Source organism: Stenella coeruleoalba, assembly GCF_951394435.1.
Source record: "Stenella coeruleoalba genome assembly, chromosome: X".
Classification (NCBI taxonomy): domain Eukaryota; kingdom Metazoa; phylum Chordata; class Mammalia; order Artiodactyla; family Delphinidae; genus Stenella; species Stenella coeruleoalba.
The window spans coordinates 101630184-101646046 of record NC_137152.1 but is presented as its reverse complement, the minus strand read 5'-3'; the positions used below and the strand labels follow the sequence as shown (position 1 = coordinate 101646046).

Below are 15863 nucleotides of genomic sequence, written 5' to 3'. Positions count from 1 at the left end.
TATATTTTCTTATTTTATTAGACCCTCAGAGGAATATCTGAGGTAGGAATGTCTAATATTAACTTTTCCAGTTTATAGATGTGCAAGTTAAGGTCTAGATATTAACTAATTTGTGTGTAAGTTTGCCTAGAGCTAATACAATCATAGAACCTAGCCCAGAAACCAAGTCTGCTAAGACCAAGTGTCTTCCCCCCACTGCATTATCCTACCTCCTTCACTGAAACCCACTCAAGGTGGCAAGCACTGGACAAATTGATTTTTTTCTCCTTTAGAGGAAAGAAAAAGGGAAGAAAAAAAGTCTTTAGTTGGAGTTTTTTCTGAATTCTACCCTCACTGAATGCTGCCTTATTTAAAAAAAAAAAAACAACTCATTTTCAGAAGAGCTTGTTTAGTCCAACCCTCTTGAAAATAAGTCAGTCACTAAGCTACAAATCCAAGTGCACGGCAGGTCCACACTGGTGCATTCATTATATGAAAAAGATAATAATCTTTATTGATAAACAGAGTTTCAGATCACTAATACATTACTTCATAAAACCATGAAAACAAAGAATGCTATGCGAGACTGCTCCAGATATTCTTACTAATGGGCAGCTAATAAAAAGAGGTCAAACTGTCATGACTGTATTAAGCACATGAATATAAGGAGAAAAAATATCAGCAGTCGAATGGAAACTTTAAGGATAAAAGAAGATTGTAAAGATGTTATTAAATAAGGAATTGAAAAGTTAGGTCATGCTGGCCTCATCAAGGTACTAATAGGTTACTGACAAAAACAAAAAAATAAAACAAGACAAAATGGGGGCATTTTGAAAAAGAACATATGTCAGAACAGTGATGCAGAATGAAAGTAATTATTTTTACTTTAGAAGATAACCCTTTAGATGCTGCCTGCCTTGTGACAGTTTACAGTGACATGGAATACTCAAATACAGATCAATCTTTCCAGCCCAACAGGAAATTTCATGTGAAGCACATTGGTAGAAACCAGAGAAGTTTCTTCAGTACAAATCAAGGATTTATACTAGACCTTAAAAAATCATTTCTGTTGCTGAAGAACAAGACTTTTATCTCATTTTGTAACTGTCATCTCAGCTGATGATTGTGCAGCAGAGGTTTCAAAATAGAGGAGCCAGGTCTTAACAAAAAAGTATAAGCGGTTTTTTAAACCTTATCAGCCAAACTTTCCTTGATTATAGCTGACTTTATCCAAACCAGATTTTTGTACAGTATTTATGTGTGCCTAGAGGGTAATAAGCACAATAAACCCAATGAATAAAATAAAATATATTTAGCCATATTCTCTCCTGTGCCTAAGTCTCTCTCTGGGAAGTGAGCGAAGTGGTTAATGTTTTTAGCTACTTACTGCATAACTGCTAGAAGAGACTTAGTGGGCTCCCTAAGCCTCTAACTTACTTCTAAGGAGAGACTTACTGGGAATATTAACCTCTAGATTATATAAAAAGCTTGATCAAGTGTTAAAGGTACAAAGGAAGTATTATAGTCAGCCTTCCATATCCCCAGGTCCTGCATCCGCAGATTCAACCAACCACAGATCGAAAATATTACATAAAAAAAATTCCAGAAAGTTCCAAAAAGCAAAACTTAAATTTGTCATGCTCCCAGCAACTATTTATATCACCTTTACATTGTATTTATAACTATTTACATAGCATTTACATTGTGTTAGTAATCTAGAGATGATTTAAAGTATAGGGGAGGATGTGCATAGGTTATATGCAAATACTACACCATTTTGTGTAAGGGACGTAGCAAATCCCTGGGGATCCTGGAACCAATCTTCAGCATTTGGATGTCGAGGAATGACTGTATTCTAGATATGCAAGGGATACAGTCAGCATGACATAACTTTTAGCCTAGCTGAAAAAAAATGCTCCAGAAACCACAGTGGGCCATGTTTCCCAAAGGAAGAAACAGGAGCTAATCTACCTGGAATAAGTGAGTATTCTTATTTTCTCTTACACTGAGAATTATTTAATAGCCCAGCAAGGGGTGGTTCTCCATTGTTCTGTCATATGATCATATAAGGAAAAATCACTTATAACAAGGATACCAAACACTGATCTGGGAAGAAGATGGATATATATATATATATATATATATATCTCATAGATATATATATATGATTATGGTTAAGGGAGAACCAACTTTAGCAGGGAGATATATATACATATATATACTCCCAGATCAGTATTTGATACCCTTGTTATATTTCATTTTTTCTTATATTTTTTATATTTATAGCATTGTCATCTAATTGTTTTAAAATAGAAATATTATGTTTTTTAAGTGAATTTTGTTGTGCTCTTTTTTAAAAAATTTTCTTATTAAAATAGCAACATTTCTTCTATATTTAGAAAAACAGGCAAGGAAAAAGAAAAATAGTAACTCTCCAAATCCTGCCACCTAGAAACAACTACTATTAACATTTAGTGTTCTTCCATTCACTCATCGGTATAGAAATATTTTATGTTAAAAATGCAAGTTTTATTGAGTAATTGATAAGATTGAATCACTTCCTTCTACCTCAGTAAATCAAATGGCTTTACATGTTATCCCTCCCTTACAGACAAAAGTCATATCTCTTCTTTGACATATGTGGAGACCTGTTCATATAAATGTTTAAGTGGTTATTAAAGTATGATTTTCATCCTGTTATTTTAAATCTGGAATATGTATTTAGTCTGGAATTCAAAGATTTTTGAAATTCTATCAATTAATAGATGGTTGATTTCTTAGACAGACCCATCTTACCTGAAGTATAATAATGCTTATAATAGTGTCTTTCACAAGAGTCAGGATTCAGTGTTCACCCTGGATTCACCTTTGAATTAGAACTGTATCATGGATGTTTAAAAAATTGAGTCTTTTGATTAAAAAAGGAGAAAGAGGGACTTCCCTGGGTGGCACAGTGGTTAAGAATCTGCTTGCCAATGCAGGGGACACAGTTTCGATCCCTGGTCCCGGAAGACCCCACATGCCATGGAGCAACTAAGCCCGTGTGCCGCAACTACTGAGCCTGCACTCTAGAGCCCATGAGCCACAACTACTGAGCCTACATGCCACAACTACTGAAGTCCGCGTGCCTAGAGCCCGTGCTCCGCTACATGAGAAGCCACCGCAATGAGAAGCCCGTGCACGCAACGAAGAGTAGCCCCCGCTCGCCACAACTAAAGAAAGCCCACGTGCAGCAACGAAGACCCAGCACAGCCAAAAATAAATAAATAGATAAATTTATAAAAAAGAAAAAAAGGAGAAAGGGAAAGAAAGAAAAGAAAAGGAAAGAAAAGAAGCAGTATTTTTTACCTCTAACATGAGGAAATCCTTATGCTTTAGAATTTATAACAATATATCTGTGGCAAAATATAACCTGACTGATTTACTATGTAAAAAGATTGTGAGAACTAGGCATGACATATCAAAGTAGTGAAGCATTTGGCAAAAACCTGAAAAAGATACACTTGAGTGGAAATGACTGAATATTTTTAATTAAAATTAGAAAAATAACTAAGGCATTGGTGCTCAATGGAAAAAAATACACTTAAAGTTTTGTGTTCTATAAAGAGAATTTTGAATATGCACCAATATGCATGCATTAATATTTTTATTTACTATGTAAATAAATCAACTCTATGGAACCAATTCTTCCACTGAGGCATGAAGAAATTATATAGGAAAGTAACTCTCAAATGAATCAATGAAAGAGTAAGCTATTTAGCATTTTACAGTTCTCTTTATTCATTCATTCCATTTCCCACATGAATATGCCCCAAACCTCAGAACCAGAATCTGTAAAATTACAACCTACAATAACATGCACTTTCCAGGAAAGTGCTATGTGCTAGCACTTTGTGTATCTAGATATGCTTATCTTTGAGATTTCGGAATATTTAAAATGCATTATGCTTATAAGTATCCTTTTTGAGATACCCACATTGGAAACGTTGTTTTAAAACAATACTTACACTGCACTCTACTTTCTGCAGTTATAGGCCACACTCTTCCCCAAAGTATTTTGCAGGGCTTTTACTGGCAAAGAATTTCTCACTGCCTTCATATTTCAGATATTGGTTTACAGGAAATTCGTACACCCTTGGAAAGTTCTGGGAAAGGGTAGTACACATTTGTTCAAATCTTTTTTTTTGATTAAATATGTGTGCATGATATAGAGGAAGTTAATCGTGTTGCATACAAAACACTGTTCCAAGTCACAAGGTGTTTCAGGGATATGGGAATGCAGCTAATAAAAACATTTATAAAATAAAATATGTCAGGTGAACTCTCAGGAGTTCTATTTCTATTATAGATCCTTTGCATAACAGAGCAAATGGAAACATTTAGATAACATTTAGATACGTCAATAACCAAAAATTCTAACACTATTTCACTGTGTGTCAGTAGCACAAATAAGAGATCCTTAGAAATTCCTGATGGAGATAAAAATCAGCAACAACTAACCAGGGAGTGGGAAGAGATCTGAAGAGGTTAGGGTGCCTAGCCTCAGGCTCCTAACAGTAATTGTACTCATCTGAGATAGAACTTTTGCACCATCAGCTTTGTCAGAAGCATTAACACCTTATTCATCTGCAAATTCCAAATTCAGAATTTCTGATGATCAAAATGGATTTGGGTTTGAAGTTTGCTTTTGTAATAACTGTGAGAGAAAGATTTTCCATGTAATTAAGGGTTTGAATCAGATAACCTAGGGAAATGTTCAATTTGATAAGAAAGTACACTTTCCAAGCCCTCTTTAAAAATCACTTTGATGGTTTTTATTTCCTTCATCATAAAAGCACCATGGGAAACTTGGGAAAAATACAAATGCAGAAAGAAAAATCAAAATCAAAATTTCCAATAATCCAATAACTCAGATACCCACAACTAATATTTTAGACAGCAGAGGTCAACAAACCTTCTGTAAAGAGCCAGATAATATACATTTTAGTCTTTGTGAGCCACATAAGATCTCTGTCAGTTTTGCGTTTTGTTTTTGTTTTGTTTTATTTTGTTTTTAACAAACCTTTTAAAATGTAAAAACCCTTCTCCTTAGCTCAAAGGTCATACAAAAACAGATCCTGAACTGGAATTGGCCCACGGGCTATAAGTTTGCCAACCCCATTTTAGTGTATATCCCTAAAGGTCATTTTTATTTCAAAGATTATTCTTTTCAATATAAAATATTTTAAACACTCAAAAACAATATTTAAAATATTAATTTTTACATTACCAATTTTCAGTATTAAACTTTGCTGAATCTTATTTTAACTCTTCCTTCAAAAAGAACTCAATATTACAGATGCAGCTAAAGTCTCACCCCCTCCCCAGGAATCAAGTTCTAGAGGTTTTATTTTCCTGAAGTTATGTATATATTATTCCTGCACATAATTTTTAGACTTTTACTATTTCTACATATACCCATAATGATACTGTTTTGTGTGATTTTTAAATTTATGTAAAATAATTGTATTATATGTACCTTCTGTTTTACATTCAACATTATGTTTTTAGATGTCTCCAAGTATTTCCCCCTATTTAAGTCCCCTTAATAATGCTATATACACACGTATAAATTGCTATAAGTCATTCTAACCTATTTTAGAGTGCTTGTATTTGACCGTACCCCATTAACAATTAGTCTGTGTTACTGAATGCATTAACCTCACATCTTGTACATCATAGTTTAGAGCTGAGGGGACTCAGAGACTATCTAGTCCAAATCCCTCATATTATGAACGAGTATACAGGCCCAATGACAGTAACTGGCATGTCCAAGATCACATAGCAAGTTAGTATCATATTCAGAACTAGAAATGAGCTTTTGTGCTTATACTAATAAAGCTAGTACAACCCATGTGCTCTTAATTGGGGCGCAGTAACAATGGCAAAGTATTTACCTTGCTTTGCTGCTCCCTTCAACTTGTTCCATTCAGTGAGTCCCTGAGGAGTATCTCACATGAACATGAACATGTGCATTGCTTGATTATCACATGGTGTCCATCACGTTCCTTTCAGATGTCCTCAAGATCGCAGTTCTCTGGAGGGTCATCTTCTTGGATATGTTCTGCCATTTTCTTTCCCTGGCTGCTATAATTAACAGCTCTCACCTGCAATCACAAGAGCCCAAATAGATGATGTCCTCTTTGGTGTCTCCTTTATGCCCTTCTGTAGGCTGGTTTGGTTTGTTGTTCCGGGTGCTGTGCACATGTTGTATTCTAAAAGTGACTACAAATGAAGAACATATCTATCACATCACTAAGTCCTACAGAGATTTAGTGAAGCAGATTTTTACGAATTTAGTGTAGCTCCTCTCCTTTGGACTCTGGCAGAAGAACATGAGGACTGGACAATGGGATAGTGAAAGTGACAAGATCATTCTACCCATATGAAACTGACTGTTGTCCCTTGGACAAGGCTTATCTGCCACAATTTTCTCTTTGCTAATAATGAGCTCCATCCTCACTCCCAATCCAGGATGGTCTCTAACCCTTCATAAAAATAGTTACCTTGCAGTTTATTCTACCAACCCTTCAGATATGCCCAGATAGTAGAGCTCTAAGATGATCAGTCTATTTCTCAAACTAAGATTTCCTGATGTAAAAATTCTATAGAAGAAATTTTTTTATTACTTTAGTCCAGCCTTTCCTATAACCTTCTTATTCTGGTATTAAAGATTTAATATAAGAACACATTTTCTTCTAATCCAAGCAATACATTCTTTTTTCCCCCTCTGCTTTTGTTGAGATAAAATTGACATACAACATCGTGTAGGTTTAAGGTATACAATATGATCATTTGATAATATGCGTATATAGTGAAGTTTACCGCAATAAGGTTAGTTAACTTTCACCTCATACGATTACCATTTAGTTGTTGTGGTGGTAACAGTAAAGGTCTGCTCTCTTAGCAACTTTCAACTATACAATACAGTATTGTTAACTATAGTCATTACGCTGTACACTACATCCCCAGGACTTATTCATCTTAGACCTGAAAGTTTGTATCCTTTGACCAACATCTTCCCATATACCCCATCCCTCAGCCCCTAGCAAGCACCACGTTACTCTCTGTTTCTATGGGTTAGATGTTTTTACACTGCACATATAAGCAAGATCATACAGTATTTGTCTTTCTCTGTTTGACTTACTTCACTTAGCATAAGGCCCTCAAGATCCATCCATATTGTTGCACATGGCAGCATTTCCTTCTTTTTTATGGTTGCATAATATTCAAATATATATACATATATATATTATATATCATCTTTATCTGTTCATCTGTTGATGGCACTTAGGTTGTTTCCATGCCTTGGTTATTGTGAACAAAGCTGCAATAAACATGGAAGTATAGATAATTCTTTGAGATAGTGATATTTCAGGTCCTTCAGATATATATCCAGAAGTGAGATTGCAGATCATATGGTAGCTGTATTTTTAATTTTTTATTGAACCTCCATACTGTTTTCCATAGTGGCTGTACCAATTTATATGCCCACCAATAGTAAGCACTACATTCTTGATCCACAGGAAATGTCATGTAAGATTTCAGTATTTAACTACTATGACTATGAATAAAAATTTAACTATTTCCTATTCATTTTTCCCACTTTTTCTCTTAAAAACTAGTAAGGGTTAGTCTAGTAGACATAATAATGCCCCCCCCAAAATGTCCATGTCCTAATAACTGTAACTTTTGTATATGCTACCTTACATGACACGAGGTACTTTGCAGGTTTGATTAAGAGTAAGAACCTTGAGATGGGAGATTATCCTGGATTATCTGGGTGGACCCAATGTAATCACAGGGGTCCTTAAAAGTGTAGAACCTTTCCAGGATGTAGTTAGAGGGAGATATGACTACAGAATAATTGTCAGCTAGATGTGATGTCGCTTACTTTAAAGATGGAAAAATGAGCCATGAGCCAAAGAATGTAGGTAGCTGCTAGAAGCTGAAAAAGGCAAGGAAATGAATTCTCACCTAGGATGTCCAAAAAGGAATGCAGCCCTGCTGATATCTTGAGTTTATCCCAGTGAGACCTGTGTTGGACTTCTGAACCACAGAACTATAAGATAACACATTTATATTGTTTAAGCCATTACACAAACTTGTTATGGCATCTGTTACAGCAGCAGTAGTGACAAACCACTCCAGTTAACAACCCATTTACAGGCTGTTTTATTTAAAACCTGCTTTGTTCCTAAAAGGCTAAAGTAGTGTACAAGGATGCATACCATAAAACAAGACAGTATAAATTAAACATTGGCACAAAAGGGGTAAAAAAGCAAATCAAGGACAGCAACATAAAATGAAACCTAAGAATGAGGTTAATACAAAAATGCATACCATACATACATATATTACAGGTGAGCTCTAGCTTTCTAGTAGCCAATGCAAAGAGGGAAGCCTGATCAGTTCTAAGGATACTATATGCTACCATAGTATTCATTTTATAACAATCGATGATTTGCTTAGAAGTTCACTTTAACTTGAGACTTGAATCAGATGAGAAGTTGTCCCGAGAAAGTTTATATTATGCAATAATATCCCCACCCAAATTCGTATGATAGAGACAAGTCTAACTATACTAAATTATACGATTAGTGATATATTTTGATGAGTCCACTTTGGTTTACAATTTGCACAAATCAATATAACAATGATCTAAGTTAAAAATCCTCACAAGCTTTCTTTCTAATACTTGAATCATTTGGAATTCCATCTCCTAAACTCAAGTAGTTTTAGGGCTTAATGACCTTAAATATCCTCTAGTTTGACTCAATATCTTTACAGAGGAAGGAATGGAGAGTCCGAGTGACATCACAATCACACGACAAATTACCATCAGAGCTGGGGATAGAATGCAGGTGTTTCCACATTTGTTGGTTCCTCCCATATACCTCTGTAAACTTCCTTAAAAGATGAGTCACAGTTTCTTTAAAACGAAGGCTTAACCTCCTTATTTTGGCATATTCTTCATCATAATTCCAAAGGGTACACATTCTTCCTCTGATCCAAGCACTGAATTCTTGATACCTTGGCAACTCACATATATTACCTTTGGCTCTTTCAAAACTGGAAGAGCTAACTGGGGAATGAATTCTGTTCTTTTAGTAGACCTAGGTTCCTTCCATAGGTAGATTCCTTTCTTCTCCAAGGAATAGAATTTCTTTCTCCCTGTACACTTTTAAAAATAGAAAATTCAGTGTAGTACAGGTATAAGAGACTCTTAGTAGAGGGAAAAAGAAAAAAAAAGAAAGATGGTCAACACTAAAGAAATGTTAGCTACTTATCATTCATTGAGAAAAATGCCTTTTAAGTCAGAGGAATCACAATGTGGCTTCATTTAGTCACACAATTCTGTCACAAATCTTCCTGGTAAAATAGTGACAATAACAGATTGGCTGCAACCAGAATTCAGAAGGATCTCTTGATCTTATCTCATGCATTATCTCCCATCTGAAGACATAGATCCTTTTTTTTTAATTGAAGTATAGTTGATTTACAATGTGTTAATTTCTGCTGTACAGCAAAGTGATTCAGTTACACATATATATACATTTTTTATATTCTTTTCCATTATGGTTTATCATAGGATACTGAATATAGTTCTCTGTGCTATACAGTAGGATCTTGTTGTTTATCCATTCCATATACATTAGCTTACATCTTCTAACCTCAACCTCCCACTCCATCCCTCCCCCAATCCCCTCCCTCTTGACAACCACAAGTCTGTTCTCTATGAAGACAGATCCTTCTAAAAACAGCAAGAACTTAATACAGGGTAGAGGGAAATGAGTGACAGAGCAACAAAACTTTAAAGGGCTACTACTAATTTATATACTGGATGTCATGCCTTTGTTTTGATTATGGTATTTAATGGATGAAAATTCATTGTTTTTATTGAATATTTAAATTCTGGTTGTACATTGTCTATTTCAACACTGTAAATCATTGAGATCTTTAAATGCTGGAAATTGATAAATGAAAGTTAGGAATGTTATTATCTTTTAAAATATCAAGCAGCATTTTCATACTTAGGGAGTTTCTATTCGAACTAAAACAATATGTTCCCATGTTTAACATTCTAGAATCAGAAATATTGCATCAGCCATGCAGACGGAGAAAGCACTAGATTTTACAATGTAATTAAAAAAAAAACAGTAGTTACCAAAGGGCCGTAGGAATGAATGCACACAGAAGGGGCAGAACATGCCAGTTTAGAATTGATGGATTGCTAAGAATAAAACTGAGCAATAGCAATAAGACAATATTCTTTTTCAATAGTTTTTTCAATCATATCTGTACTTAACGACTCTAATATATTTCTAAGCAAACAACATAGAAACTAGAGTCATATTTAGGGTGAAATGACTGTCACAAAGCAGGATAAATAAGTCCTCGGAAAAGTAGGACACTTGGAAAAGTTTACAGGTACCCCACCCAGGCACAGGTGTCTTTTTCAGAATAGGGAAAAAACATGTGGATTCTCTCTAGCCACCTGGCCAACCAAAACAATTAGCTTTCTGGGGATATCCCGCCTTGTTTCATATCAGACAGCTAAAGTGCTCTTCTACGGTTTTTAGTTTTTTTGCCAATGGTCCTCAATCCTGCCCTGGAGGACCCACCTCCTTTTGGTTTTCTTGGTTTGTTAAGGAGCTCTGAATGGGATCTGTGGCTCCTTTGGGGGTACATGGATGGTTTCAGAGATGTGGTTCTTAAACTCCCTGAAACTGTCTACAAATGTATAAGAATGTACAATTGATTAATTGAGTGTCCATATATATCCAGTGACTCAAACTTGACTCTGAAGACACAAAGGCATAGAATTATGATGATTATAGTATTTACAATGCCTTACATACTATCACACATCACATACCTGACAAACTACTTTCATACAAGGGTCTATCAATGAAGAGCTTATATCTCAGTTGGGACAAAAAATACACACTTCAATTGTTTAATAAATATTTATTAAGTTTCTACTATGTGCCAGGCTCTGTTCTAAGTACTCGAGAAACACCATCAATAAAACAAAGATCTCTGCCCTAGAAGATCATCTTACATTCTGCATTTAACAAATGTAAAACATGAGAAGAGTTTGAAAGCTATATATACTCTTATGCAAAGTGAATAGCAAAATGGTTATAGGCTGCAGAGTAAAGAACTTATATTTAAACCTCTACTCTTAAAAAGAAGCACTATCTTATATATCAGAAATACCCTGCCTTTCACACTGCTTTCTACTTTCAAATCATGTTAAGGAATTAAGTTTGAAACTTGCCTGGCCCTAAATGCTACACTTAGCCTTAATAGCCTTCAATATTTTTTATTATGGATCTTCTCATTTAGGTTGATTGTAGAAACAGCTGGTCTATTTCAACACAAAAGCCTAGAGGTGAAAGTAACCATGATTTTTTTTTTTTTTTTGCCTCTTTACTAGAATAATACATTATTTCACAGTGGTACAAACTTAGACCATGTATATTACAAAGTATCTCTTCCTGTTTGGGTCTTGTGCCCTGCTGGCACTGTGCCTGGTAAAAGTGGTCAACAAAGCAATATAATTTTTTCTTTCCAATTAATAAGAAGGTAGTAATTTATTTTTAGGACCACAGAAAATAGAATGTACACATTTATTTAAGTTGTGAAGAATACCAAGAAAAAAAGCATTTGCTGACAAAGCCTAAGAAATTTGGATGGTGATGTATATAAAACCATTGCAGATGAAAGAAATTTTAGTCAAACATATTAATTATTCAATACGTAGTTTCTGGGTTCTTAAAAGAAACTCATGCCTGAGAAGGAAAAGCTGACATGGTAAAATATTATAATGTTTAATTATAAATATTATATTACTAAATATTCTTACTAGTGGACTTTCTATCTTTTGGTCTGGACTAGTTAGTCTGCCTAATGTAAGCTAGAATACAGAATTGCCAATTTGTTCCTTTTAGAGGATGTTTGGTAATCAGAGAGAAAATCTCTTTTCCCTTGTCACGGTTACCCCCCTCATCAGCCACTCTGCAAATGCATGTATTTAGGGGAGTGTGGAGAGCTCAAAACAGAGTATCCCCTTATCTAGGAGAGAAACAACACTGTTCCTAATAAATGAGCCACAGGTGTCACCTTAACGTACAAAAGACAGTATGTACTGTCTTTGCATCATGCTCGTGACTCAGATTACCAGAACTCTTACCAGTTTTATTCTCCACCCCCACCCCCTTCTACTTAGAGTATGTATTAGTTTAGCCTGAATGCTCAGTTCCTAATATTACAGAAGGTGTTAATCTTTTCTCTAAGGGTCAGAATGGGTTCTGGTAAATCATAAAACTGATGTTCTGGGAAGAATTGCTGTAATTGCTGTTCTAACAGAGTTCTTTGTGTCTTTGTATCTATGGAGGGAAGAGAAATTTTTCCCTTTACTAATTGTCTTTCCTTCTCCTTAGAGTGCTGATTTCATTTAGTAGGACAATTTTAAAACTATTCTTTAGAAAATGATTTTTGTCATTCTTTAAAATATCTAATTCTTATGGGGCTCATTATACAGGTTCTCCAGTGCGGCTTTCTACCCGTGTGACACACAAACAACATTTTCTTTTCTCCATTTTCACATCCTTAATATGTCTATACTCTCTACTATGAAAATATATCTACTTTTGCTTTAATCTCCATTTCTTTATCTGTTGTTACCTTTAGGTCTATCATGAAATCACTTTAAATCCAATAAATAAAATATTATTTTTAAAGTGCTCAGTTCTCAGAATTGGAAGAATGCTATTACTGAGAAAGTGGCTATCAGAACACACCTAACATGGCCTTGAAGCACCTCTCAGCCCTAATAAACCAGAAGAGCCAGAGGTAAGAGCCCCCAACTCAGAGCTTCAGATGAGCTCACCATCAGAGTCAGTTATCTCTTTGGCTCTTCTCCAGCTGCTCAGGTTCATGGAGCAGTCTGCTTGGGCTGCCACAACAAAATACCATAGACTGGGGTGTCTTAAACAAAAAATATGTATTTTCTCACAGTCTGGAGTCTGAAAGTCCAAGATCAAGGTGTCAGCAGAGTTGATTCCTGCTGAGAGCTCTCTTCCTGACTTGTGGATGGTCACCTTCTCACTATGTCCTCACATGGCCTTTCCTCTGCATGAAGAGAGATCCTTAGTGCCTTTTCCTCTTCTTAAAAGGCCCCCAGTCCCATCGGATTATGGCCCTACCCTTATGACCTCATTTAACCTTAATTACATCCTTAAAGGCCTATCTCCAAATACAATCACAATGGGAGTTAGGGTTTCAACATACAAATTTTGGGGAGACAACGTTCTGTCCATAACAGTACTATTCTTCTCTATCCTTGAATCTCTATTCTGAGGATTCAGTTCTCCCCCCTCCCCCCTTCCATAGTGTAACTTACCTTGGCATGCCTCTTAGGTGACATTAATTGTATTGGGCTTTTCATTTTACTGTCTCTCTATTCCTGGTTCTTCGTTCCTTTGCCTCTATGTTTCAGGTACCACTTCTGTAGGCCTGTGTATTTAGACTGTTCAAATGAGTTGTCTCCCCAGCTCGTCCCTCAGGAGACAGATTTTTCTAAGAAATGATAGAATAATTTTTATTTGATAGTAACATTCTAGTTGAATCCCCTTAAAGACAGATGAGCCTCCCCCATTACCTACCTCCTCCACACGCACCCAGTTCCACCCAGCACCTGACCCTGCTCCGCCCTGTCCTGCCCTCACTTACTGTAACCCTAAATTCCGGTCAGGAAGCCCTGCCTGGTCCTGCCTGACTTCTCTGAATCCCACATAAACATCAAACAAACCATATACCCTATAGTTTCATGTGTTGCTGTTTTTTAATAATAACCAAAGTAGCACTGCCATTCAGTGGTAACCCATGAAAGCTCAGTTTTATGAAGGATAATATACAGTTATTCTTAACATTGAACCTGAACCTGAAGAGCTGAAGTCACTCACTGACAACACTGTCATGAGATTTGTTTAAATTAATTAAATTTTTCATGTCGTTTACTACATTTTAATATATCATTGTTCCCACCCCTCGTCAACTGTACTTTTTAAAAATTGAGCCATATATCAGATGATACATCTCTGTACTGTAAACTCTTATATAACAAAATATGTGTTTCCATGGTTTTGTGATATAGTTTCTTCTATAACAGTTTTTGGAATCTTTTCACTACCAAGTTTTATGAAAATTCCAGGTAAATGGCTTAGATTTTTGAGGGATAAGAAGGTGGCGTGGGTAAAGGAGAAACTATTTCTAGTGAGAAAAACAATCCTCTGAAGAACTTTGTACACCAGTGAATACCAAAGAGAGAACTGAAATTGATGTCTCTGGGGCAAAACAGCTCATATAGCCTTAGGCAAAATTCTACCGACCTATCTGAACACATCTAGCTGATGAGAGACTATGTTGCTTGAGATTCTTCTGTTTTCCCAAATGTGCTTAATTTAGATTTCTATGTCCTTTGTGCTTTCAGTGGAAATCCTCCAGGAAGAATTGCAGTGATTTAAAAATAGATACTTGCCACACTTTTCTTTGCATATTTCAGTGGCATCTAACTACAGATTATTTGAGGAGTTCAAATTCCAAAATATCCTAAACCTGCATTGAAAACAAACAAAAATCTATGAGTTCTCTGTGTTCACTGTTAATGTATAGCTCTTGAAAACAAAAATTTCATATGTGTCTATCACAAAATCCAGAAAAAAATGTGTACTTGATGCTGCAGTGTCTAAAAGACTGCCTGGGCTTCCCTGGTGGCACAGTGGTTAAGAATCTGCCTGCCAATGCAGGAGACATGGGCTCGAGCCCTGATCCGGGAAGATCCCACATGCCGTGAAGCAACTAAGCCCGTGTGCCACAACTACTGAGCCTGCGCCCTAGAACCTGTGAGCCACAACTACTGAGCCCGCGTGCCGCAACTACTGAAGTCCACGCACCTAGAGTCCATGCTCCGCAACAAGAGAAGCCACCACAATGAGAAGTCCGCGCACCGCAATGAAGAGTAGCCCCCGCTCACAGCAACTAGAGAAAGCCCGTGTGCAGCAATGAAGACCCAATGCAGCCAAAAATAAATAAATAAATTTATAAAAAATAAATAAAAGACTGCCTAATGCTGAAGGATGAATAAAATTTGTCCTCAGAATTATTGTTTATTTAGAGCATATTATTTCTTTAATTGAAAATATTTTAAAAATAATGTAGATGTTGCAAGAAGATTACTGTGCCAAACCCTTTTTTAATGGATTTTTTTCTTTTTAATGTTTCCACATTGATTATAAAAATAATGTGTAGTCATTCTGTAAATTTTGTAAAAGTGTATCAGGAAAAGAAATAGCCTTTTCATAAACCCACCAACTTGAGATGATTAGTGCTAACATTTCAGCAAACTTCTTTCCAAATACTTCTATAAATATTATAGAGTTTAAATACATGATTTTTGTATCATTTTAACTTAAGATTATGTCATAAGCATCTTCTTATAATACTAAAAAGGTTTTTTAAAATATAATATTAAATGGCTATGTAGTATTCTTTCATACGGACATTCCATAAATTTTTAAACATTCCTCTAATGTTGAGAGTTTAGTTTGCTTTTAATTTTTCATTATTATAAATAACACTGTATAAATCTTGATACTTAAATTTCTGTACAATTTCCCCATTATTTCCTAAGGGTAAATTCCTAGGTGAGGAACTATTGGATGAATAAAAAAATCTGTTGGAAAATAAAAAAACTTAATGCTGAGGTTTCAAACCTCTTTGGGTTTGCAGATAACTCTGAGAATCTGACATAAATTTTGCCCTTCTTCCAGAAAATG

General features: G+C 35.5%; 1 long non-coding RNA gene across 1 annotated transcript; it reads right to left on the bottom strand.

Moving 5' to 3' along the window:
- Nucleotides 1-5921: 5921 nt before the first annotated feature.
- On the bottom strand, nucleotides 5922-13575 carry LOC307180748. Its single transcript, XR_013825771.1, has 5 exons — nucleotides 13430-13575; nucleotides 9074-9199; nucleotides 7996-8080; nucleotides 7166-7345; nucleotides 5922-6125 (listed from the first exon to the last, which is right to left on the bottom strand). It is a non-coding gene; the product is annotated as an uncharacterized lncRNA (long non-coding RNA).
- Between the last annotated feature and the right edge of the window lie 2288 nt (nucleotides 13576-15863).